Genomic DNA, 24,071 nt, shown 5'->3' on the forward strand with positions numbered 1-24,071 from the left:
TTTAAATCAGAAATTTGCTAATGATATAAGTTGCGGAAAACATAGTATAACTAATTAGACAAAAATACAAATGTTATTATGCATGAGCAACGCAATTATCATGGATTTGTTTGTACATTGACTCTGGGGCACCATTTTGCAAAACATATGACTTGTATCTAGAGATGAGCGTTGTTGTACTCGAACTGTTCGCCAATCTCAAATTCGAGCTGTTTTGGGCGGTGTTCGAGCCGTTCGGCGAACACGAACAATTTGATAAAAATTCGGCTGTTCGAGGTTATGTTCGACAACTGTTCGTGCACCAAAATCATAACTGGATTTTTTCTCAGTAATGATGAAAATTAATGTTAATACGCAGTTTGAGTGTACAGCGGGGTGGGCGGAGGGGCAGGGGATGGATCTCTGCAGGAACAATGAAGATCTCCATTTTTTTTTCTCTTTCCCGCATTTGCAGTGGGGAGGTGCAATCTGTCAGCCTATCAGCAGGGCACACACGGAGCGAAGTGCTTTTTTTCACACAAGCAAGGGCATGTGTCATTGGCAGTGTATGTCACATGTCCTTGCCCTATAAGACCAAGCCATTTTCCCCATCGCCACCATTTTCTCACTGCTGCAGCTGCGTTTTAGACGGCACCGCTGTTGCTTTGTGCGCTATACCTTGTTAATTTCAAGCCAATTTTCGCACAAATATACAGATAGCTTGGGAGTAGGGAATAGTTGTGATTGCAGTCCTTTTAAGGACTAGGTTGCAGCATTTCCTATGACTTTTATCAGGGAGGTCTGTGCTCTTAAATAGATAGGTTGTGGGAGTAAAGACTAATTGTAATTGGAGTCCTTTTCAGGACTAGGTTACATCAGTTCCTATCAGTTTTTGCCAGGCAGGTCTGTGCCAGTGCTGTGCAAGTTTTTTTCACAGCATTTGGCTGAATCTAGCAAAGCTAATCCTTTTTGGCCTAATGCAGAGTGTGTTAGTCAGTGGAGTAGCCTATCTGTGCTGCAAGATATACCACCTGTGTATAGAATACCAATTTTTTTACTGCACCTAGTGAAGTAAAATCTTTTGGGCATAGCATCATTCTATTAGTCCATCTATACTGACCTCCATCAGGTTGCAAATTAAAACTAATTTTTATCTGCATCTTCAGTACCTCTGAAAAAATATTTGGGCTTCTAGCTGTGTGTGGGACTTGTTGTATTAGTCCATCTATACTGACCTCCATCAGGTTGCAAACTGAATATATTTTTTTCTGAATCTACCTCTGAAAAAATATTTGGGCTTCTAGCTGTGTGTGGGACTTGTTGTATTAGTCCATCTATACTGACCTCCATCAGGTTGCAAATTAAAAATAATTTGTATCTGCATCTACAGTACCTCTGAAAAAATATTTGGGCTTCTAGCTGTGAGTGGAACTTGTTGTATTAGTCCATCTATACTGACCTCCATCAGGTTGCAAATTAAAAATAATTTGTATCTGCATCTACAGTATATCTGAAAAAATATTTGGGCTTCTAGCTGTGTGTGGGACTTGTTGTATTAGTCCATCTATACTGACCTCCATCAGGTTGCAAACTGAATATATTTTTTTCTGCATCTACCTCTGAAAAAATGTTTGGCCTTCTAGCAGTGTGTGGGACTTGTTGTATTAGTCCATCTATACTGACCTCCATCAGGTTGCAAACTGAATATAATTTTTTTCTGCATCTACCTCTGAAAAAATATTTGGCCTTGTAGCTGTGTGTCGGACTTTCTCTATTAGTCCATCTATACTGACCTCCATCAGGTTGCAAACTGAATATATTTTTTTCTGCATCTAACCCAGCCAATAGTTTTGGCCTAATACCACAGTTTGGCCACTCAGCTCTGCTCGGTTACCATCCATTGTTTTTTTGTGCAAACAACTCCAGAGTTGTGAATTAGTTAACCACCAAAATGAGTGGAAAAAGGCCTGCTGCTGGTGGAAAGGGGAATAGGCGTGTTGGGAAGGGGAAAAAAGGTTGTGTCCGTGGGGTAGGTGTTAAAGCAACAGTAACATCTGCAGAAGAAAGACCATCTTCCAGCCAAACTAAAATGTCTACTTCTTTTAGCGGACAATGTGATAAGATCCCTTTCTTACGGCCACGCCAATCGCTACAAATTCCAGATGAGGCACAAAAACAGCAGGTGCTTCAACGGATATCAAGTGCTCCTTTAAGTGGGCTCTCCTCCACATCAACTTCAACATCACAAATACTCCAGTCCTCAAAGGTGTCACCCAAATCGCACTTGCTTCCTCACAGCTCCCAAATCTCCAGCTGCCCGTCTGAGTATGAGGTAGAACAGATGGTTGAGTCTGCAGAGCTGTTTACTCATACTATAGCCTGGGAATCAGAGGTCGACTCCAGCGCTTCTGTGAATCCAGACGAGGAAATGATCTGCACTGATGCCCAGAATCTTTATGAGTCGGATCCACGACCAGACGCAGAAGGTTCTGACCATAATGTAGACCCTCTTTCCCAAACTGTAACTCCTGTTGGTGGAGACAATGAGGAAGACGATGATAAGACTCAAATACCTGATTGGAGCGACAACTTTAGTTTTTTGTCAGGGCAGGAACATGTTGGCTCTGAGGACGACGAGTGTGATAACACACAGGGTGATGATGATGAGGTTGGAGATCCCACTTACTGTCAACCCACAGTCAGCCAAGAGATGAGGTCAGCAGAGGAGGTGGAGGAAGATGCTAGTGATGACGAGGTCAGGTTGCGCCTTCCTGGACAGAGACGTAGTACTGGAAGCATGTCAACAACTGCATCCTCAAACACAACTCTGCCTCTCACCACAAGTCGTGGTGGCTCTTCAGGTCGCATGGGTGCTAAGCCTTGCATAGCCTGGGCATTTTTTCAGATCGATAAAGATGACCCAACTCGTGTTATCTGTAACATTTGTCAGCAAAAGCTAAGTAGAGGCCAAAAAATACATAGTTTGAGTACTTCATGCATGAACCGGCACATGGACATGAAGCATAAGTTTCAGTGGGAAGCTCAGTGTGCTACAATGCGGCCTAGCCGGCCGGGCCAACCACCGTCTGCCATATCTTGTGCATCCGCGGCCTCTTCATCCTCTGTGACTGGGGGGACAGCAGTCACACCTGCTTTGGGGCGCAGACCTGCCACCTCTTTACCCGCAACAGCCAGCGTGATTGGCAGGTCATCATTTTCTTTGGAGGTGGTAACAGCAGCTGGTGTTGAGCACTGTCCGACATCGATAGCACCACCTTTGGATCAAGGCAACCTAACATGTCCGCCTGCATCTTCCTCACAGACCGGCAGTTTGCCCGGGACACCCTTATCAACCCCGTCTAAGCACAATAGCCAGCCCTCGGTCCCTCAGATGTGGACAAGTAAAAGACCATATCCTCCTAGCCATGAGAAAGCTAAGAGGTTGAATTTCACCATCTGCAAGCTCTTGGCTACAGAAATGCTGCCTTTCCGCCTGGTGGACACAGAGGATTTTCGAGACCTTATGTCCGTCGCAGTGCCCCAGTACCAGATGCCCAGTCGGCACTACTTCTCAAAGAAAGGTGTGCCTGCGCTCCACCAGCATGTCGCACACAACATCACCGCTTCTTTGAGAAACTCTGTGTGTGACAGGGTGCATTTCACCACAGACACTTGGACGAGTAGGCATGGACAGGGGCGTTACATGTCGCTGACTGGGCACTGGGTAACTATGGTGACAGCAGGACAAGGGGCTGCTGTCCAAGTCTTGCCGTCCCCACGAGTTGTGCGTCAATCCTCTTTATGTCAAAGTTCCTCCACTGCTTCTGCCTCCTCAACCTCCTCTCGGTCTTCCACCTGCACCCAAAGCCTGTCTGGTCATGCCACAAGCTTTCTAACTGCGCAGAAGGGATCCTGCACACCTCCTTACTATGCTGGCAGTAGGGCTCAACGTCATCAGGTGGTTTTTACATTGAAATGTCTGGGAAATGTGAGTCACACAGCTGAGGAGTTGTGGTCAGCTCTGGAGAACCAATTTCATGAATGGTTGTCTCCACTGGACCTGAAACCAGGGAAGGCCATGTGCGACAATGCTGCAAACCTGGGTGCGGCCCTTCGCCGGGGCAATGTCACACATGTGCCTTGTATGGCTCACGTGTTGAACCTGGTTGTCCAGCAATTTTTAGCCCACTATCCCAGACTAGATGGCCTTCTGCAGAGGGCACGGTCGCTGTGTGCTCACTTCCGCCGTTCGCATCCCGCAGCTCAGCGACTTACATCTCTACAGAAGTCATTGGGCCTGCCACTTCACCGGCTAAAATGCGATGTGCCTACCCGGTGGAATTCAACTCTGCACATGTTGCAGCGACTGTGGCAGCACCGACAAGCCCTGGTGCAATACGTTCTGACATATAGCCTGGGCCAACGAGATTCAGAGGTGGGGCAAATCACGCTGGAGGAGTGGTCTCAGATCAGGGACCTATGCACCCTTCTGCACAGTTTTGAAATGGCGACGAAGATGTTTAGTGCTGACGATGCCATTATCAGCATGACTATTCCGGTGATTTACATGCTGGAGCACATGTTAAAGAGAATTTGGAGTCAGGTGGTGGCACAAGAGGAGGTGGAGGAAGTAGAGGAGGAGGAGTTGTATGCGGAAGGGCTAACATCTGCAAGGTCCAGACGGTCGGCAGCACCAAGGCGGCAGGCATGTGAGGGTGGGGGAGATGGTTTTACCAGGGCGCATGGTAGCAGCCAAACTAGTGAGGAAGGTGCAGGAGCCCAGGAAGAAGTGGAGGACGAACTGATGGAAGACTCATCAGATGAGGGAGACCTTGATCACATTTCTGTTGTGCGAGGTTGGGGGGAGAGGACAGAGGAAGGAAGCATGATTGTTACCTCGCCACCAACACAACAGGGACTTGGTGCTCCTGGATGCGCAACACACATGAGTGCCTTCTTGCTGCACTACCTGCAACATGACCCTCCAATTGTGAGAATTAGAAATAATCCTGACTACTGGGTTGCCACACTGTTAGATCCCCGGTACAAAAGTAAATTTGCAGAAATTATTCCTGCCATAGAAAGGGATGCACGCATGCAGGAGTATCAGCAGAGACTGTTGCAGAATCTTACATGTGCTTTTCCACAAAATACCAGTGGTGCACGTAGTGAATCTCACAGTTCCAACTTGCCAACCGTGGGACCGTCAAGTGTTCAGCACTCAAACCGTAACAGAACCACAGTATCTGGTGGTAACATCAATTTTGCGGAATCATTTCACCACTTTTTTAGCCCATCCTTTGCAAGGCCACATGAGACAAGAAGTCTGACACATAGTCAACGCCTAGAGACGATGGTACAGGAGTATCTCCAAGTAAACATTGAAGCCACGACTGTGTCACTGGACCCTTGCTCTTTTTGGGCTTCCAATCTGGATAAATGGCCGGAGCTAGCCACTTACGCCTTGGAGATCTTGTCATGCCCCGCAGCCAGCGTTCTGTCTGAACGTGTGTTCAGCGCTGCTGGTGGTGTGCTGACAGATAAGCGCACGCGGCTCTCCACTGATAATGTAGACAGACTCACGTTCATAAAGATGAACAAATCATGGATCCGAAACGACTTTTCTACCCCTGTGTCATCCTGGGGAGAGTAAAAGCTTGATGATTGTTTAAAATCACCCTACCAACCGTTTTAAGCTTTCAAATTACTAATCATGTTTATCTGTATCTTGACTGGAAAATAATTTGGGCTTTGTAGCAGTGTGCAGCACTGATCCTATTAGGCCATCTATAATAAGCTCCACCAGATTTAAAATTAAAAATAATTTTTGGCTGCATCTAGCCCGGAAAATAATTTTGGGGCTCCGAGATGCGCAAGACACATAAGTGCCTTCTTGCTGCACTACCTGCAGCATGACCCTCATATTGTCAGAATTCGAAGTAATCATGACCAGCATGAGATGGTGCATTATCATGCAGAAAAATGATCTTGCTGTGAAATACACGGTTCTTCTTCTTGAACCATGGCAGGAAGTGCTGTTTGAGAAAATCCACATACATTATGGAGTTCATCTTTAGCGCCTTCAGGGATCCTAAAGGGGCCGACAATCTATCTCACCATGATTCCAGCCCAAAACATTACTCCACCTCCTCCTTGTTGGCGCTGTAGCCGTGTTTGCGTGGGGTGTCCATCAACCAGCCATCCTCCACTCCATCCATCTGGACCATCGAGCGCTGCACGGCACTCATCCGTGAACAAAACAGTTTTGAAATCAGTCTTCATGTAATGTTTGGCCCACTGGAGCCGTTTCTGCTTGTGTGAAGTGGATAGAGGAGGTCAACAGGATGGCGTATGCACAGCTGCAAACCTCTGAAGGACCCTGCATCTTGTTGTTCGGGGGACGTTGGAGGCACAAGCAGCTTCAAAAACTTGTCTGCTGCTATGACAAGGTTTTTTGCCGCTGCTCTTTCAACCTGACGTAATTGCCTGTAGGAAAGAGTCCTCAATTTGCCCTTATCAGCACGCACACGTGTGTACTGTGAATCAGCTACATACTTCTTGATTGCCAAGACACTTCATCCTGATCATCGCACAATGTTGATTGTAGTCATGCCTTGACCTAAACACTCCACAATTTGTTGCTTCTCAGCAGCCGACACATCCTTTTTCTTTCCCATTTTGGCAGAAAATGTAGGCTGCTTAATAATGTGAGAGAGACTTCTTAAGTAGTCTTGCCTTTCATTGGACACACCTGCCAAACTAATTAGCACAGGTGTCTGCAATTGCTTACAGTGATATAAAGAGCCCTGACACACATCACCATCAATGAGTTTAACTGACAAACAAACAAATTCTTCCCTTATCACTCCTAAACACTTTTTGCATAATAATTTGGAACGCGGTGTACATGTGCTTTTCCACAAAACACCAGCGGTTCACGTAGTGAATCTTACAGTTCTAACTTGCCAACCATGGTCTGTATGGAATTGTTCAATAAAGGGCCCAAAATTAAGATAACATAGATGGGAGAGGTCTCTATGAATAGGAATTCCTAAGTATTTGATACCCTGTGAGGGCCAGGCAAAGGGAAAGTTGGACTGGATGGAATCCTATATGGATTTGGGGAGGGAGACATCGAGGGCCTCAGACTTCGCTGCATTGATTTTAAAATATTACCATGTAACAAAGTGATCTATTTCAGCCATAACAGCATGGATGGATATATGTGATTGAGTGATATATACTAGGACATCATCAGCAAATAGAGAGCACTTGTACTCGGTGCCTCCCACCTCAATCCACCTAATATTGGGGTTATGGCGAATTGATGAGAGCAGGTGCTCCGTCACTAGGATGTATAAGAGAGGGGACAGAGGACATCCCTGCTTTGTCCCATTGGTGATTGTGAAAGGTGATGAAAATGTTCTGACGCACCCCCTGGGCCTTGGGACACCCGGAGCCGGACCCTTTTTGGTGGATGCTGGTGGTTGTAGTCTTCGTGGCGGCGACCCGGTTCCGTGGCTCAGGGCGGTCAAACCAGTGGCGGAACTATTTATGTGGTTTTGATGTTTAAATGTCCGACTACGCCACCCGTGGATTGCGGTCAGAGTGAACCGCCGCTACAGGGCAGACCGCTGAGGCTGGTGTTGTGGGTGCAGCAGAGCGTAGCATAACTCCCCACGGGAGGAGTATAGCCTCAGGGCAGTGTGTGCGGAGGATGGGGGTGATGGTGCAGGGCAGCAGCAGTAACGACACGGAGTCAGTGATGCAGTCCAGGGCATTTACTCACAGTTCTTATTATCCAGACCACGTCTGCAGGTAACGGCTGCCCACGTCGTACTGTGCTCACCAGGTGAGGGGCTCAGACAACTCCCAGATAACTTTGGAGCACTTCACAGGACCCCCTTTGTGTGTCCTTTGTCTGGCCTTTCTTACCAACACTTCTGTCCGGCTGCCTCGGGCCTCCTCTTGGTAAACTTGGCGCCAGTTTCCCTCACCCTATGTGGTGCCTTCCTAGCGGGTGTAGCGAGGGGCTGCGCCACATAAAATGTCAGAGCCTCCGGTTTCTAGCTGAGGGTCGTTTCCTGCCTCCACTAGTTCGGGGACCGGTCTCCCCCTTTGGCCTGACCCCTCCACGCAGGTGGATTCGGGCGTGTGGTGGCGACTCGCCCGTCCGCACCCCTGGGATCCCTTCATTCCTCGTTCCTGGAGCCTTCTCCGCTCCTCTTCCTTCCTTCTCCCTCTTCCAGGCCTGGACCTCTGTTACTAGGCCCGCCTCTGGAGCAGAGCTCATGCAGAGCCCCTGCTCCCTCTCACTTCTGCTCAGGCTTCTCTGCACTGAACTAAGATGGTGCCCACCTTTTATACTCCCTTCTCAATGCACCCAGGAACTGCTTCCTCCCTGCTCCTGCACTACAGGGTTCCCCTTCCTGAGTGTTCCCTCCCCCCACTCCAGCCAGGGACAGGGACTGTCGTGCCCATCTCAGGGGCATATTGGTCGCCCTGCCCCATGGCAATGTGGTGTAATGCATGCAGGTGTCGGGGTCCTGATCCACACTCCATCCTTACCTGAGAGTGAGATATCACACCTCTGGGTGAGGTGCAATACGTCTGTAGCAAACGAGTCCTCAGGGTGCTACAGTTCCATTTATCTTCAGCCTAGGTGACGTATTGCGATACAGGGCCGTGATTTTGGCTATAAAAGGGTCCCCTAGACCCCTACCCCAAGCTTTTTAAGAGAATCATATATGGCGTGCCAGGAGACTCTATGGAATGCTTTCTCAGCATCCAACGAGAGTATCTAATTACAAATTTTTAACTGCATCTAGCCCAGGAAATACTTTGTGCCTAGTAGCAGTGTCTGCTAGTCAGCGGATTATCCCGGCTGTTAAGCAAGCTACACCACCTGTAGTTTAGACACTTAATTTTTTCAAAGGAAATGCTTCGGGACCATGGGATACTCAGTGAAGAGCATCAGGAGGCACCCCAAGGCATAGGGGCTGGGACTGGCAGTAGGATGCCTTGCGGTGGACAGCCGAGCTCGATCCTTATAAAAGCTTTTTAACTGCAGCAGCTTTAGTGGACGCTACTGGATCTGGAATTACGCGGCTGCTGGCATGAGACTTGCCCTCCAATAGATCCTTGTAAATGGATTTAAAGTGTATTCATTCAAATTAGAGAGACAATTTAAATTAAAAAGCTTAGAGCTGCCTCCACCACAGGGGGGCTCGCTCGACCCACCAGCGGACAGGCACCAGTATTGGGAGAGGGGGGCTGGCCATCAGGGTTCACCGCGGCTCTGGCACAAACCCGGCGACACGGAGGTGGCACGGGCAGGAGCGGACTGGCCGTGTCGGCTTCTCGCTTTTTGGATTTTAGAAGGGCATGACATGCCTATATCTGTGTCTCCCCCTCCTTTTACTCCTCCACCTCTTTTCTTTTCGCATGACTATATGTACTTGTCACTTTTCCATGTGTTAGTTGTGTCTTCTGAGCAGTTTGTCAGCTTTTGGACACCTTTGAAGGTGTTTTCTATGTGTTTCTATGTGTTTTTGTTTGCCTGCCATTGGTTTTAACGGTGTTCGAAGGTGTTCGACGAACAGTTCGACGAACAGTTCGGTGAACACACGGGTGTTCGACGAACCGAACCGAACTCGAACACTATGGGGGTGGCTCAACACTAGTTATCAGGGATTTGTTTGTACATTGACTCTGGGGCACCATTTTGCAAAACATATGACTTGTATCCAGATATTTAACTAATCTTTCCTCTGTTGGCTCATCCGCTAATTTTTAGATATCACTGAATTAGGTGGTATAGATTACTTGCTATGATCTCCCACATACAGGACACTCAAACATGAAGGATTCCTACACCCCTGCCTGTACGTAACAGATAATCAGAAGCAGCAGCAAGGAAGACATTATACAGCAGTGCAGAGCAGTGTAGCTATGAGTTCATCACTAGGGTGACTTACTGGAAAGCAGCAGAAGCAGCATGGCTCTGTTTATGTTTGCTAATCACTCTACTCATCCTGTATTGATAATCCTAAAAAGGCAGCAGGGATATGAGCTAGCAGTTAGACTTCATTTGACCAAGATTGATTTTGGCAAATTTTGAGAATCGTTAATCACTGATTGAACTGACATCGATGTAACATAGATGGTAAATTATGTAATTAATTCTGATGCCTAAAGCCAACATGACTATTCATATGCCGTATTCTTATGTATGACTTGCTCACATGTTCCTTTTCTTCTACAGCACAGTGAAGATCACTTGATGATACATTTGCTTTCTTAGAGAACACAGAAGCAAAATAGGAATTTAAAAGTTCAGTTTTCTCAACATCTTTATTGACCACTTTACCCTTTTCATCCTTTAAAAATCCTATAGCATCTTTGGCTATTCTTTAACTTTTGACTTACTTCCAAAAACCTTTCTTATTGCCTTTGATCTCTCTTGCAAGCCTCACTTCATTACTGGCTCTAGCTCTTCTAATGCTAGCCCAGCTTTCCCTGCAGACAGCATTATATTCTTCTTTCCATTTGATATTCATTTCTTTGTTCCTTTTTAGCAAGCTTTTCAGTTCAGTATTCAGCCATCCTGGTCTCCATATATGCTTTCAATTCTTCCTTCTTTTCGGGATTGTTACTGATTGTGCTGTGAGAATTTAATTTAGCAAAATCTCCCATCCTTCCTGGACATTACTTTCCTTTAGAACATCCTACCTTTCCTTCCTTTTTACTGAGTCCATTAAAAACTGCCTTTCTACAGTCCAATCTTAAAATCTCAGTTTTCGCAGGTTTTCCTCCTTTTGTAGTTCAAAAGTATAGGATAGAATTACCGCTGCCTCCTAAAATCTCTATCCCCTTTACTTCCTCAACTGTTTCCTAATTTTTAGTAAAAATTAGATCCAAATAAATGATGGTGGCGGTGGGATTTGAAACCATGCCTCCAGAGAGATTGAAGCCTAAATCCAGCACCTTAGACTGCTCGGCCACGCTACCTCTTACATATGTTTAATGTTATTTATATCAAAAGTTTGCTTTTGATGTAAGTGGCAGAAAATATATTATAATCAATAATACAAAGAGACAAATGTTATTATGCAACAGCAACGTAATTATTAGGGAATTGTTTGTACATTGACTCTGGGGCACCATTTTACAAAACATATGACTTGTATCCAGATATTTAACTAATCTTTCCTCTGTTGGCTCATCTGCTAATTTTTAGATATCACTGAATTAGGTGGTATAGATTACTTGCTATGATCTCCCATATACAGGACCCTCAAATATGAAGGATTCCTACACCCCTGCCTGTATGTAACAGATAATCAGAAGCAGCAGCAAGGAAGACATTATACAGCAGTGCAGAGCTGTGTAGCTATGAGTTCATCAATAGGGTGACTTACTGGAAAGCAGCAGAAGCAGCATGGCACTGTTTATGTTTGCTAGTCACTCTGCTCATCCTGTATTGATAATCCTAAAAAGGCAGCAGTGATATGAGCTAGCAGTTAGACTTCTTTTGACCAAGATTGATTTTGGCAAATTTTGAGAATGGTTGATCATTGATTGAACTGACATGGATGTAACATAGATGGTAAATTATGTAGTTAATTCTGATGCCTAAAGCCAACATGACTATTCATATGCCGTATTCATATGTATGACTTGCTCACATTTTCCTTTTCTTCTACAGCACAGTGAAAATCACTTGATGATACATTTGCTTTCTTAGAGAACACAGAAGCAAAATAGGAATTTAAAAGTTCAGTTTTCTCAACATCTTTATTGACCACTTTACCCTTTTCATCCTTTAAAAATCCTATAGCATCTTTGGCTATTCTTTAACTTTTGACTTACTTCCAAAAACCTTTCTTATTGCCTTTGATCTCTCTTGCAAGCCTCACTTCATTACTGGCTCTAGCTCTTCTAATGCTAGCCCAGCTTTCCCTGCAGACAGCATTATATTCTTCTTTCCATTTGATATTCATTTCTTTGTTCCTTTTTAGCAAGCTTTTCAGTTCAGTATTCAGCCATCCTGGTCTCCATATATGCTTTCAATTCTTCCTTCTTTTCGGGATTGTTACTGATTGTGCTGTGAGAATTTAATTTAGCAAAATCTCCCATCCTTCCTGGACATTACTTTCCTTTAGAACATCCTACCTTTCCTTCCTTTTTACTGAGTCCATTAAAAACTGCCTTTCTACAGTCCAATCTTAAAATCTCAGTTTTCGCAGGTTTTCCTCCTTTTGTAGTTCAAAAGTATAGGATAGAATTACCGCTGCCTCCTAAAATCTCTATCCCCTTTACTTCCTCAACTGTTTCCTAATTTTTAGTAAAAATTAGATCCAAATAAATGATGGTGGCGGTGGGATTTGAAACCATGCCTCCAGAGAGATTGAAGCCTAAATCCAGCACCTTAGAATGCTCGGCCACGCTACCTCTTACATATGTTTAATGTTATTTATATCAAAAGTTTGCTTTTGATGTAAGTGGCAGAAAATATTTTATAATCAATAATACAAAGAGACAAATGTTATTATGCAACAGCAACGTAATTATTAGGGAATTGTTTGTACATTGACTCTGGGGCACCATTTTACAAAAACATATGACTTGTATCCAGATATTTAACTAATCTTTCCTCTGTTGGCTCATCTGCTAATTTTTAGATATCACTGAATTAGGTGGTATAGATTACTTGCTATGATCTCCCATATACAGGACCCTCAAATATGAAGGATTCCTACACCCCTGCCTGTATGTAACAGATAATCAGAAGCAGCAGCAAGGAAGACATTATACAGCAGTGCAGAGCTGTGTAGCTATGAGTTCATCAATAGGGTGACTTACTGGAAAGCAGCAGAAGCAGCATGGCACTGTTTATGTTTGCTAGTCACTCTGCTCATCCTGTATTGATAATCCTAAAAAGGCAGCAGTGATATGAGCTAGCAGTTAGACTTCTTTTGACCAAGATTGATTTTGGCAAATTTTGAGAATGGTTGATCATTGATTGAACTGACATGGATGTAACATAGATGGTAAATTATGTAGTTAATTCTGATGCCTAAAGCCAACATGACTATTCATATGCCGTATTCATATGTATGACTTGCTCACATTTTCCTTTTCTTCTACAGCACAGTGAAAATCACTTGATGTTACATTTACTTTCTTAGAGAACACAGAAGCCAAATAGGAATTTAAAAGTTCAGTCTTCTCAACATCATTATTGACAACATTACCCTTTTCATCTTTTAAAAATCCTATAGCATCTTTGGTTTTCTTTAACTTTTGACTTACTTCCAAAATCCTTTCTTATTGCTTTTGGTCTCTCTTGCAAGCCTCAATTCATTACTGGCTTTAGCTCTTCTAACTCTAGCCCAGCTTTCCCTGCAGATAGCATTATATTCTTCTTTAGATATGAACCCTTCTTTCCATTTGATACTCATTTCTTTGTTCCTTTTCAGCAAGCTTTTAAGTTCAGTATTCAGCCATCCTGGTCTCAATAAATGCTTTCCATTCTTCCTTCTTTTCGGGATTGTTACTGACTGTGCAGTGAGAATTTAATTTAGCAAAATCTCCCATCTTTCCTGGACATTTCTTTCCTTTAGAACATCCTACCTTTCCTTACTTTTTACTGAGTCCATTAAAAACTGTCTTTCTACAGTCCAATCTTAAAATCTCAGTTTTCGCAGGTTTTCCTCCATTTGTAGTTCAAAATTATAGAATACTATGATCGCTGCCTCCTAAGTTCTCAACCCCCTTTACTTCCTCAACCGTTTCCTAATTTTTGGTAAAAATTTGATCCAAATAAATAATGGCAGTGGTGGGATTTGAACCCACGCCTCCAGAGAGACTGGATCCTTAATCCAGCGCTTTAGACCGCTCGGCTACGCTACCTCTTGCATATGTTTAAAGTTATTTATATCAGTAGTTTGCTTTTGATGTAAGTGGCAGAAAATATTTTATATCCAATATGACAAAAAGACAAATGTTATTATGCAACAGCAACGTAATTATCAGGGAATTGTTTGTACATTAACTCTGGGGCACCATTTTACAAAACATATGACTTGTATCCAGATATTTAACTAATCTTTCCTCTGTTGGCTCATCCACTAATTTTTAGATATCTCTGAATTAGGTGGTATAGATTACTTGCTATGATCTCCCATATACAGGACCCTCAAACATGAAGGATTCCTACACCCCTGCCTGTACGTAACAGATAATCAGAAGCAGCAAGGAAGACATTACACAGCAGTGCAGAGCAGTGTAGCTATGAATCCATCACTAGGGTGACATACTGGAAAGCAGCAGAAGCAGCATGGCTCTGTTTTTGTTTGCTAATCACTCTACTCATCCTGTATTGATAATCCTAAAAAGGCAGCAGGGATATGAGCTAGCAGTTAGACTTCTTTTGACCAAGATTGATTTTGGCACATTTTGAGAATGGTTGATCATTGATTGAACTGACATGGATGTAACATAGATGGTAAATTATGTAATTAAGTCTGATGCCTAAAGCCAACATGACTATTTACATGCCGTATTCATACGTATGATTTGCTCACATGTTCTTTTTCTTCTACAGCACAGTGAAGATCACTTGATGTTACATTTACTTTCTTAGAGAACACAGAAGCCAAATAGGAATTTAAAAGTTCAGTCTTCTCAACATCATTATTGACCACTTTACCCTTTTCATCTTTTAAAAATCCTATAGCATCTTTGGCTTTTCTTTAACTTTTGACTTACTTCCAAAATCCTTTCTTATTGCTTTTGGTCTGTCTTGCAAGCCTCAATTCATTACTGGCTTTAGCTCTTCTCACGCTAGCCCAGCTTTCCCTGCAGACAGCATTATATTCTTCTTTCCATTTGATATTCATTTCTTTGTTCCTTTTTAGCAAGCTTTTCAGTTCAGTATTCAGCCATCCTGGTCTCCATAAATGCTTTCCATTCTTCCTTCTTTTCGGGATTGTTACTGATTGTGCTGTGAGAATTTAATTTAGCAAAATCTCCCATCCTTCCTGGATATTACTTTCCTTTAGAACATCCTACCTTTCCTTCCTTTTTACTGAGTCCATTAAAAACTGCCTTTCTACAGTCCAATCTTAAAATCTCAGTTTTCGCAGGTTTTCCTCCTTTTGTAGTTCAAAAGAATAGGATAGAATTACCGCTGCCTCCTAAAATCTCTATCACCTTTACTTCCTCAACTGTTTCCTAATTTTTAGTAAAAATTAGATCCAAATAAATGATGGCAGTGGTGCGATTTGAACCCATGCCTCCAGAGAGACTGAAGCCTAAATCCAGCACCTTAGATTGCTCAGCCACGCTACCTCTTACATATGTTTAATGTTATTTATATCAAAAGTTTGCTTTTGATGTAAGTGGCAGAAAATATTTTATATCCAATAATACAAAAAGACAAATGTTATTATGTATGAGCAACGTAATTATCAGGGATTTGTTTGTACATTGACTCTGGGGCACCATTTTACAAAACATATGACTTGTATCCAGATATTTAACTAATCTTTCCTCTGTTGGCTCATCCGCTAATTTTTAGATATCACTGAATTAGGTGGTATAGATTACTTGCTATGATCTCCCACATACAGGACACTCAAACATGAAGGATTCCTACACCGCTGCCTGTACGTAACAGATAATCAGAAGCAGCAGCAAGGAAGACATTATACAGCAGTGCAGAGCAGTGTAGCTATGAGTTCATCACTAGGGTGACTTACTGGAAAGCAGCAGAAGCAGCATGGCTCTGTTTATGTTTGCTAATCACTCTACTCATCCTGTATTGATAATCCTAAAAAGGCAGCAGGGTTATGAGCTAGCAGTTAGACGTCTTTTGACCAAGATTGATTTTGGCAAATTTTGAGAATGGTTGATCATTGATTGAACTGACATGGATGTAACATAGATGGTAAATTATGTAGTTAATTCTGATGCCTAAAGCCAACATGACTATTCATATGCCGTATTCATACGTATGACTTGCTCACATGTTCCTTTTCTTCTACAGCACAGTGAAGATCACTTGATGTTACATTTGCTTTCTTAGAGAACACAGAAGCAAAACAGGAATTTAATAGTTCAGTCTTCTCAACATCATTATTGACCACTTTACCCTTTTCATCCTTTAAAAATCCTATAGCATCTTTGGCTTTTCTTTAACTTTTGACTTACTTCCAAAATCCTTTCTTATTGCTTTTGGTCTCTCTTGCAAGCCTCACTTCATTACTGGCTTTAGCTCTTCTAACGCTAGCCCACCTTTCCCTGCAGACAGCATTATATTCTTCTTTAGATATGAACCCTTCTTTTCGTTTGATAATCATTTCTTTGTTCCTTTTTACCAAGCTTTTAAGTTCAGTATTCAGCCTTCCTGGTCTCCATAAATGCTTTCTATTCTTCCTTCTTTTTGGGATTGTTACTGATTGTGCAGTGAGAATTTAATTTAGCAAAATCTCCCATCCTTCCTGGACATTTCTTTCCTTTAGAACATCCTACTTTTCCTTCCTTTTTACAGAGTCCATTAAAAACTGCCTTTCTACAGTCCAATCTTAAAATCTCAGTATTCGCAGGTTTTCCACCTTTTGTAGTTCAAAAGTATAGGATAGAATTACCGCTGTCTCCTAAATTCTCAATCCCCTTTACTTCCTCAACTGTTTCCTAATTTTTGGTAAAAATTAGATCCAAATAAATAATGGCAGCGGTGGGATTTGAAACGCCTCCAGAGAGACTGGAGCGCCTTAGACCGCTCAGCCACGCTACCTCATACAGATGTTCAAACTTATTTAAATCAGAAATTTGCTAATGATATAAGTTGCAGAAAACAATGTATAACTAATTAGACAAAAATACAAATGTTATTATGCATGAGCAACGAAGTTATCAGGGATTTGTTTGTACATTGACTCTGGGGCACCATTTTACAAAACATATGACTTGTATCCAGATATTTAACTAATCTTTCCTCTGTTGGCTCAACCGCTAATTTTTAGATATCACTGAATTAGGTGGTATAGATTACTTGCTATGATCTCCCACATACAGGACACTGAAAAATGAAGGATTCCTACTCCCCTGCCTGTACATAACAGATAATCAGAAGCAGCAGCAAGGAAGACATTATACAGCAGTGCAGAGCAGTCTAGCAATGAGTTCGTCACTAGGGTGACTCACTGGAAAGCAGCAGAAGGAGCATGGCTCTGTTTATGTTTGCTAATCACTCTGCTCATCCTGTATTGATAATCCTAAAAAGGCAGCAGGGATATGAGCTAGCAGTTAGACTTCATTTGACCAAGATTGATTTTGGCAAGTTTTGAGAATCGTTGATCATTGATTGAACTGACATCGATGTAACATAGATGGTAAATTATGTAATTAATTCTGATGCCTAAAGCCAACATGACTATTCATATGCCGTATTCTTATGTATGACTTGCTCACATGTTCCTTTTCTTCTACAGCACAGTGAAGATCACTTGATGTTACATTTGCTTTCTTAGAGAACACAGAAGCAAAACAGGAATTTAAAAGTTCAGTCTTCTCAACATCATTATTGACCACTTTACCCTTTTCATCCTTTAAAAATCCTATAGCATCTTTGGCTTTTCTTTAACTTTTGACTTACTTCCAAAATCCTTTCTTATTGCTTTTGGTCTCTCTTGCAAGCCTCAATTCATTACTGGCTTTAGCTCTTCTAACTCTAGCCCAGCTTTCCCTGCAGACAGCATTATATTCTTCTTTAGATATGAACCCTTCTTTCCATTTGATACTCATTTCTTTGTTCCTTTTCAGCAAGCTTTTAAGTTCAGTATTCAGCCATCCTGGTCTCAATAAATGCTTTTCATTCTTCCTTCTTTTCGGGATTGTTACTGATTGTGCAGTGAGAATTTAATTTAGCAAAATCTCCCATCCTTCCTGGACATTTCTTTCCTTTAGAACATCCTACATTTCCTTACTTTTTATTGAGTCCATTAAAAACTGTCTTTCTACAGTCCAATCTTAAAATCTCAGTTTTCGCAGGTTTTCCTCCTTTTGTAGTTCAAAATTATAGAATACTATGATCGCTGCCTCCTAAGTTCTCAACCCCCTTTACTTCCTCAACCGTTTCCTAATTTTTGGTAAAAATTTGATCCATATAAATAATAGCAGCGGTGGGATTTGAACCCACGACTCCAGAGAGACTGGAGCCTAAATCCAGCGCCTTAGACCGCTCGGCCACGCTACCTCTTACATATGTTTAAAGTTATTTATATCAGTAGTTTGCTTTTGATGTAAGTGGCAGAAAATATTTTATATCCAATATGAGAAAAAGACAAATGTTATTATGCAACAGCAACGTAATTATAAGGGAATTGTTTGTACATTGACTTTGGGGCACCATTTTACAAAACATATAACTTGTACCCAGATATTCAACTAATCTTTCCTTTGTTGGCTCATCCGCTAATTTTTAGATATCACTGAATTAGGTGGTATAGATTACTTGCTATGATCTCCCACATACAGGACCCTCAAACATGAAAGATTCCTACACCCCTGCCTGTACTTAACAGATAATCAGAAGCAGCAGCAAGGAAGACATTATACAGCAGTGCAGAGCAGTGTAGCTATGAATCCATCACTAGGATGACTTACTGGAAAGCAGCAGAAGCAGCATGGCTCTGTTTATGTTTGCTAATCACTCTACTCATCCTGTATTGATAATCCTAAAAGGCAGCAGGGATATGAGCTAGCAGTTTGACTTCTTTTGACCAAGATTGATTTTGGCAAATTTTGAGAATGGTTGATCATTGATTGAACTGACATGGATGTAACATAGATGGTAAATTATGTAATTAATTCTGATGCCTAAAGCCAACATGACTATTCACATGCTGTATTCATACGTATGACTTGCTCACATGTTCCTTTTCTTCTACAGCACAGTGAAGATCACTTGATGTTACATTTACTTTCTTAGAGAACACAGAAGCCAAATAGGAAATTAAAAGTTCAGTCTTCTCAACATCATTATTGACCACTTTACCCTTTTCATCTTTTAAAAATCCTAAAGCATCTTTGGCTTTTCTTTAACTTTTGACTTACTTCCAAAATCCTTTTTTATTGCTTTTGGTCTCTCTTGCAAGCCTCAATTCATTACAGGCTTTAGCTCTTCTAATGCTAGCCCAGCTTTCAATGCAAACAGCATTATATTCTTCTTTCCATTTGATATTCATTTCTTTGATCCTTTTTAGCAAGCTTTTAAGTTCAGTATTCAGCCATCCTGGTCTCCATAAATGCTTTCCATTCTTCCTTCTTTTCGGGATTGTTACTGATTGTGCTGTGAGAATTTAATTTAGCAAAATCTCCCATCCTTCCTGGACATTACTTTCCTTTAGAACATCCTACCTTTCCTTCCTTTTTACTGAGTCCATTAAAAACTGCCTTTCTACAGTCCAATCTTAAAATCTCAGTTTTCGCAGGTTTTCCTCCTTTTGTAGTTCAAAAGTATAGTATAGAATTAACGCTGCCTCCTAAAATCTCTATCCCCTTTACTTCCTCAACTGTTTCCTAATTTTTGGTAAAAATTAGATCCAAATAAATGATGGCGGCGGTGGGATTTGAACCCAAGCCTCAAGAGAGACTGAAGCCTAAATCAAGCACCTTAAACTGCTCGGCCACGCTACCTCTTACATATGTTTAATGTTATTTATATCAAAAGTTTGCTTTTGATGTAAGTGACAGAAAATATTTTATATCCAATAATACAAAAAGACAAATGTTATTATGTATGAGCAACGTAATTATCAGGGATTTGTTTGTACATTGACTCTGGGACTCCATTTTACAAAACATATGACTTGTATCCAGATATTTAACTAATCTTTCCTCTGTTGGCTCATCCGCTAATTTTTAGATATCACTGAATTAGGTGGTATAGATTACTTGCTATGATCTCCCACATACAGGACACTCAAACATGAAGGATTCCTACACCCCAGCCTGTACGTAACAGATAATCAGAAGCAGCAGCAAGGAAGACATTATACAGCAGTGCAGAGCAGTGTAGCTATGAATCCATCACTAGGGTGACTTACTGGAAAGCAGCAGAAGCAGCATGGCTCTGTTTATGTTTGCTAATCACTCTGCTCATCCTGTATTGATAATCCTAAAAAGGCAGCAGGGATATGAGCTAGCAGTTAGACTTCATTTGACCAAGATTGATATTGGCAAATTTTGGGAATCGTTGATCATTGATTGAACTGACATCGATGTAACATAGATGGTAAATTATGTAATTAATTCTGATGCCTAAAGCCAACATGACTATTCATATGCCGTATTGTTATGTATGACTTGCTCACATGTTCCTTTTCTTCTACAGCACAGTGAAGATCACTTGATGTTACATTTGCTTTCTTAGAGAACACAGAAGCAAAACAGGAATTTAAAATTTCAATCTTCTCAACATCATTATTGACCACTGTACCCTTTTCATCCTTTAAAAATCCTATAGCATCTTTGGCTTTTCTTTAACTTTTGACTTACTTCCAAAATCCTTTCTTATTGCTTTTGGTGTCTCTTGCAAGCCTCACTTCATTACTGGCTTTAACTCTTCTAACGCTAGCCCACCTTTCCCAGCAGACAGCATTATATTCTTCTTTAGATATGAACCCTTCTTTTCATTTGATATTCATTTCTTTGTTCCTTTTTAGCAAGCTTTTAAGTAGAGTATTCAGACATCCTGGTCTCCATAAATGCTTTCCATTCTTCCTTCTTTTTGGGATTGTTACTGATTGTGCAGTGAGAATTTAATTTAGCAAAATCCCCCATCCTTCCTGGACATTTCTTTCCTTTAGAACATCCTAACTTTCCTTCCTTTTTACTGAGTCCATTAAAAACTGCCTTTCTACAGTCCAATCTTAAAATCTCAGTTTTCGCAGGTTTTCCACCTTTTGTAGATCAAAAGTATAGGATAAAATTACTGCTGCCTCCTAAATTCTCAACCCCCTATACTTCCTCAACTGTTTCCTAATTTTTGGTAAAAATTAGATCCAAATAAATAATGGCAGCGGTGGGATTTGAACCCACGCCTCCAGAGGGACTGGAGCCTTAATCCAGCGCCTTAATCCAGCGCCTTAGACCACTCGGCAACGCTACCTCATACAGATGTTAAAACTTATTTAAATCAGAAATTTGCTAATGATATAAGTTGCGGAAAACATTGTAAAACTAATTAGACAAAAATACAAATGTTATTATGCATGAGCAACGCAATTATCAGGGATTTTGTTTGTACATTGACTCTGCTCTGGGGCACCATTTTGCAAAACATATGACTTGTATCCAGATATTTAACTAATCTTTCCTCTGTTGGCTCAACAGCTAATTTTTAGATATCACTGAATTAGGTATTATAGATTACTTGCTATGATCTCCCACATACAGGACACTCAAACATGAAGGATTCCTACACCGCTGCCTGTACGTAACAGATAATCAGAAGCAGCAGCAAGGAAGACATTATACAGCAGTGCAGAGCAGTGTAGCTATGAGTTCATCACTAGGGTGACTTAATGGAAAGCAGCAGAAGCAGCATGTCTCTGTTTATGTTTGCTAATCACTCTGCTCATCCTGTATTGATAATCCTAAAAAGGCAGCAGGGATATGAGCTAGCAGTTAGACTTCATTTGACCAAGATTGATTTTGGCAAATTTTGAGAATCGTTGATCACTGATTGAACTGACATCGATGTAACATAGATGGTAAATTATGTAGTTAATTCTGATGCCTAAAGCCAACATGACTATTCATATGCCGTATTCATACGTATGACTTGCTCACATGTTCCTTTTCTTCTACAGCACAGTGAAGATCACTTGATGTTACATTTGCTTTCTTAGAGAACACAGAAGCAAAACAGGAATTTAAAAGTTCAGTCTTCTCAGCTAGTGTTGAGCCACCCCCGTAGTGTTCGAGTTCGGTTCGGTTCGTCGAACACCCGTGTGTTCGTCGAACTGTTCGTCGAACACCTTCGAACACCGTTAAAACCAATGGCAGGCAAACAAAAACACATAGAAACACATAGAAAACACCTTCAAAGGTGTCCAAAAGCTGACAAACTGCTCAGAAGACACAACTAACACATGGAAAAGTGACAAGTACATATAGTCATGCGAAAAGAAAAGAGGTGGAGGAGTAAAAGGAGGGGGAGACACAGATATAGGCATGTCATGCCCTTCTAAAATCCAAAAAGTGAGAAGCCGAGACGGCCAGTCCGCTCCTGCCCGTGCCACCTCCGTGTCGCCGGGTTTGTGCCAGAGCCGCGGTGAACCCTGACGGCCAGCCCCCCTCTGCCAATACTGGTGCCTGTCTGCTGGTGGGTCGAGAGAGCCCCCCTGTGGTGGAGGCAGCTCTAAGCTTTTTAATTTAAATTGTCCCTCTAATTTGAATGAATACACTTTAAATCCATTTACAAGGATCTATTGGAGGGCAAGTCTCATGCCAGCAGCCGCGTAATTCCAGCTCCAGTAGCGTCCACTAAAGCTGCTGCAGTTAAAAAGCTTTTATAAGGATCGAGCTCGGCTGTCCACCGCAAGGCATCCTAGTGCCAGTCCCAGCCCCTATGACTTGGGGTGCCTCCTGATGCTCTTCACTAAGTATCCCGTGGTCCCGAAGCATTTCCTTTGAAAAAATTAAGTGTCCAAACTACAGGTGGTGTAGCTTGCTTAACAGCCGGGATAATCCGCTGACTAGCAGACACTGCTACTAGGCACAAAGTATTTCCTGGGCTAGATGCAGTTAAAAATTTGTAAGTAGATACTCTCGTTGGATGCTGAGAAAGCATTCCATAGAGTCTCCTGGCACGCCATATATGATTCTCTTAAAAAGCTTGGGGTAGGGGTCTAGGGGACCCTTTTATAGCCAAAATCACGGCCCTGTATCACAATACGTCACCTAGGCTGAAGATAAATGGAACTGTAGCACCGATGGCTCGGTTGCTACAGACGTATTGCACCTCACCCAGAGGTGTGATATCTCACTCTCAGATAAGGATGGAGTGTGGATCAGGACCCGACACCTGCATGCATTACACCACATTGCCGTGGGGCAGGGCGACCAATATGCCCCTGAGATGGGCACGACAGTCCCTGTCCCTGGCTGGAGTGGGGGGAGGGAACACTGAGGAAGGGGAACCCTGCAGTGCAGGAGCAGGGAGGAAGCAGTTCCTGGGTGCATTGAGAAGGGAGTATAAAAGGTGGGCACCATCTTAGTTCAGTGCAGAGAAGTCTGAGCAGAAGTGGCAGGGAGCAGGGGCTCTGCATGAGCTCTGCTCCGGAGGTGGGCCTAGTAACAGAGGCCCAGGCCTGCAAGAGGGAGAAGGAAGGAAGAGGAGCGGAGAAGGCTCCAGGAACGAGGAATGAAGGGATCCCAGGGGTGCGGACGGGCGAGTCGCCACCGCACGCCCGAATCCACCTGCGTGGAGGGGTCAGGCCAAAGGGGGAGACCGGTCCCCGAACTAGTGGAGGCAGGAAACGACCCTCAGCTAGAAACCGGAGGCTCTGACATTTTATGTGGCGCAGCCCCTTGCTCCACCCGCTAGGAAGGCACCACATAGGGTCAGGGAAACTGGCGCCAAGTTTACCAAGAGGAGGCCCGAGGCAGCCGGACAGAAGTGTTGGTAAGAAAGGCCAGACAAAGGACACACAAAGGGGGTCCTGTGAAGCGCTCCAAAGTTATCTGGGAGTTGTCTGAGCCCCTCACCTGTTGAGCACAGTACGACGTGGGCAGCCGTTACCTGCAGACGTGGTCTGGATAATAAGAACTGTGAGTAAAAACCCTGAACTGCATCACTGACTCCGTGTCGTTACTGCTGCTGCCCTGCACCATCACCCCCATCCTCCGCATACACTGCCCTGAGGCTATACTCCTCCCGTGGGGAGTTATGCTACGCTCTGCTGCACCCACAACACCAGCCTTAGCGGTCTGCCCTGTAGCGGCGGTTCACTCTGACCGCAATCCACGGGTGGCGTAGTCGGACATTTAAACATCAAAACCACATAAATAGTTCCGCC

At 42.8% G+C, this 24,071-nt stretch overlaps 3 non-coding genes across 3 annotated transcripts; all 3 read right to left on the bottom strand.

Moving 5' to 3' along the window:
- Positions 1-13,811: 13,811 nt before the first annotated feature.
- On the bottom strand, positions 13,812-13,893 carry TRNAL-AAG (transfer RNA leucine (anticodon AAG)). The gene has a single exon. It is a non-coding gene; the product is annotated as a tRNA-Leu (tRNA).
- A 4,266-nt stretch (positions 13,894-18,159) lies between these two features.
- TRNAL-UAG (transfer RNA leucine (anticodon UAG)) lies at positions 18,160-18,241 on the bottom strand. The gene has a single exon. It is a non-coding gene; the product is annotated as a tRNA-Leu (tRNA).
- A 2,821-nt stretch (positions 18,242-21,062) lies between these two features.
- TRNAL-AAG (transfer RNA leucine (anticodon AAG)) lies at positions 21,063-21,157 on the bottom strand. Its single transcript is given in 2 exon segments — positions 21,063-21,106; positions 21,120-21,157. It is a non-coding gene; the product is annotated as a tRNA-Leu (tRNA).
- Between the last annotated feature and the right edge of the window lie 2,914 nt (positions 21,158-24,071).

This window comes from Phyllobates terribilis, unplaced genomic scaffold (assembly GCF_046119375.1).
Source record: "Phyllobates terribilis strain yellow unplaced genomic scaffold, ASM4611937v1 Scaffold_11__3_contigs__length_659146591, whole genome shotgun sequence".
Taxonomy (NCBI): Eukaryota; Metazoa; Chordata; class Amphibia; order Anura; family Dendrobatidae; genus Phyllobates; species Phyllobates terribilis.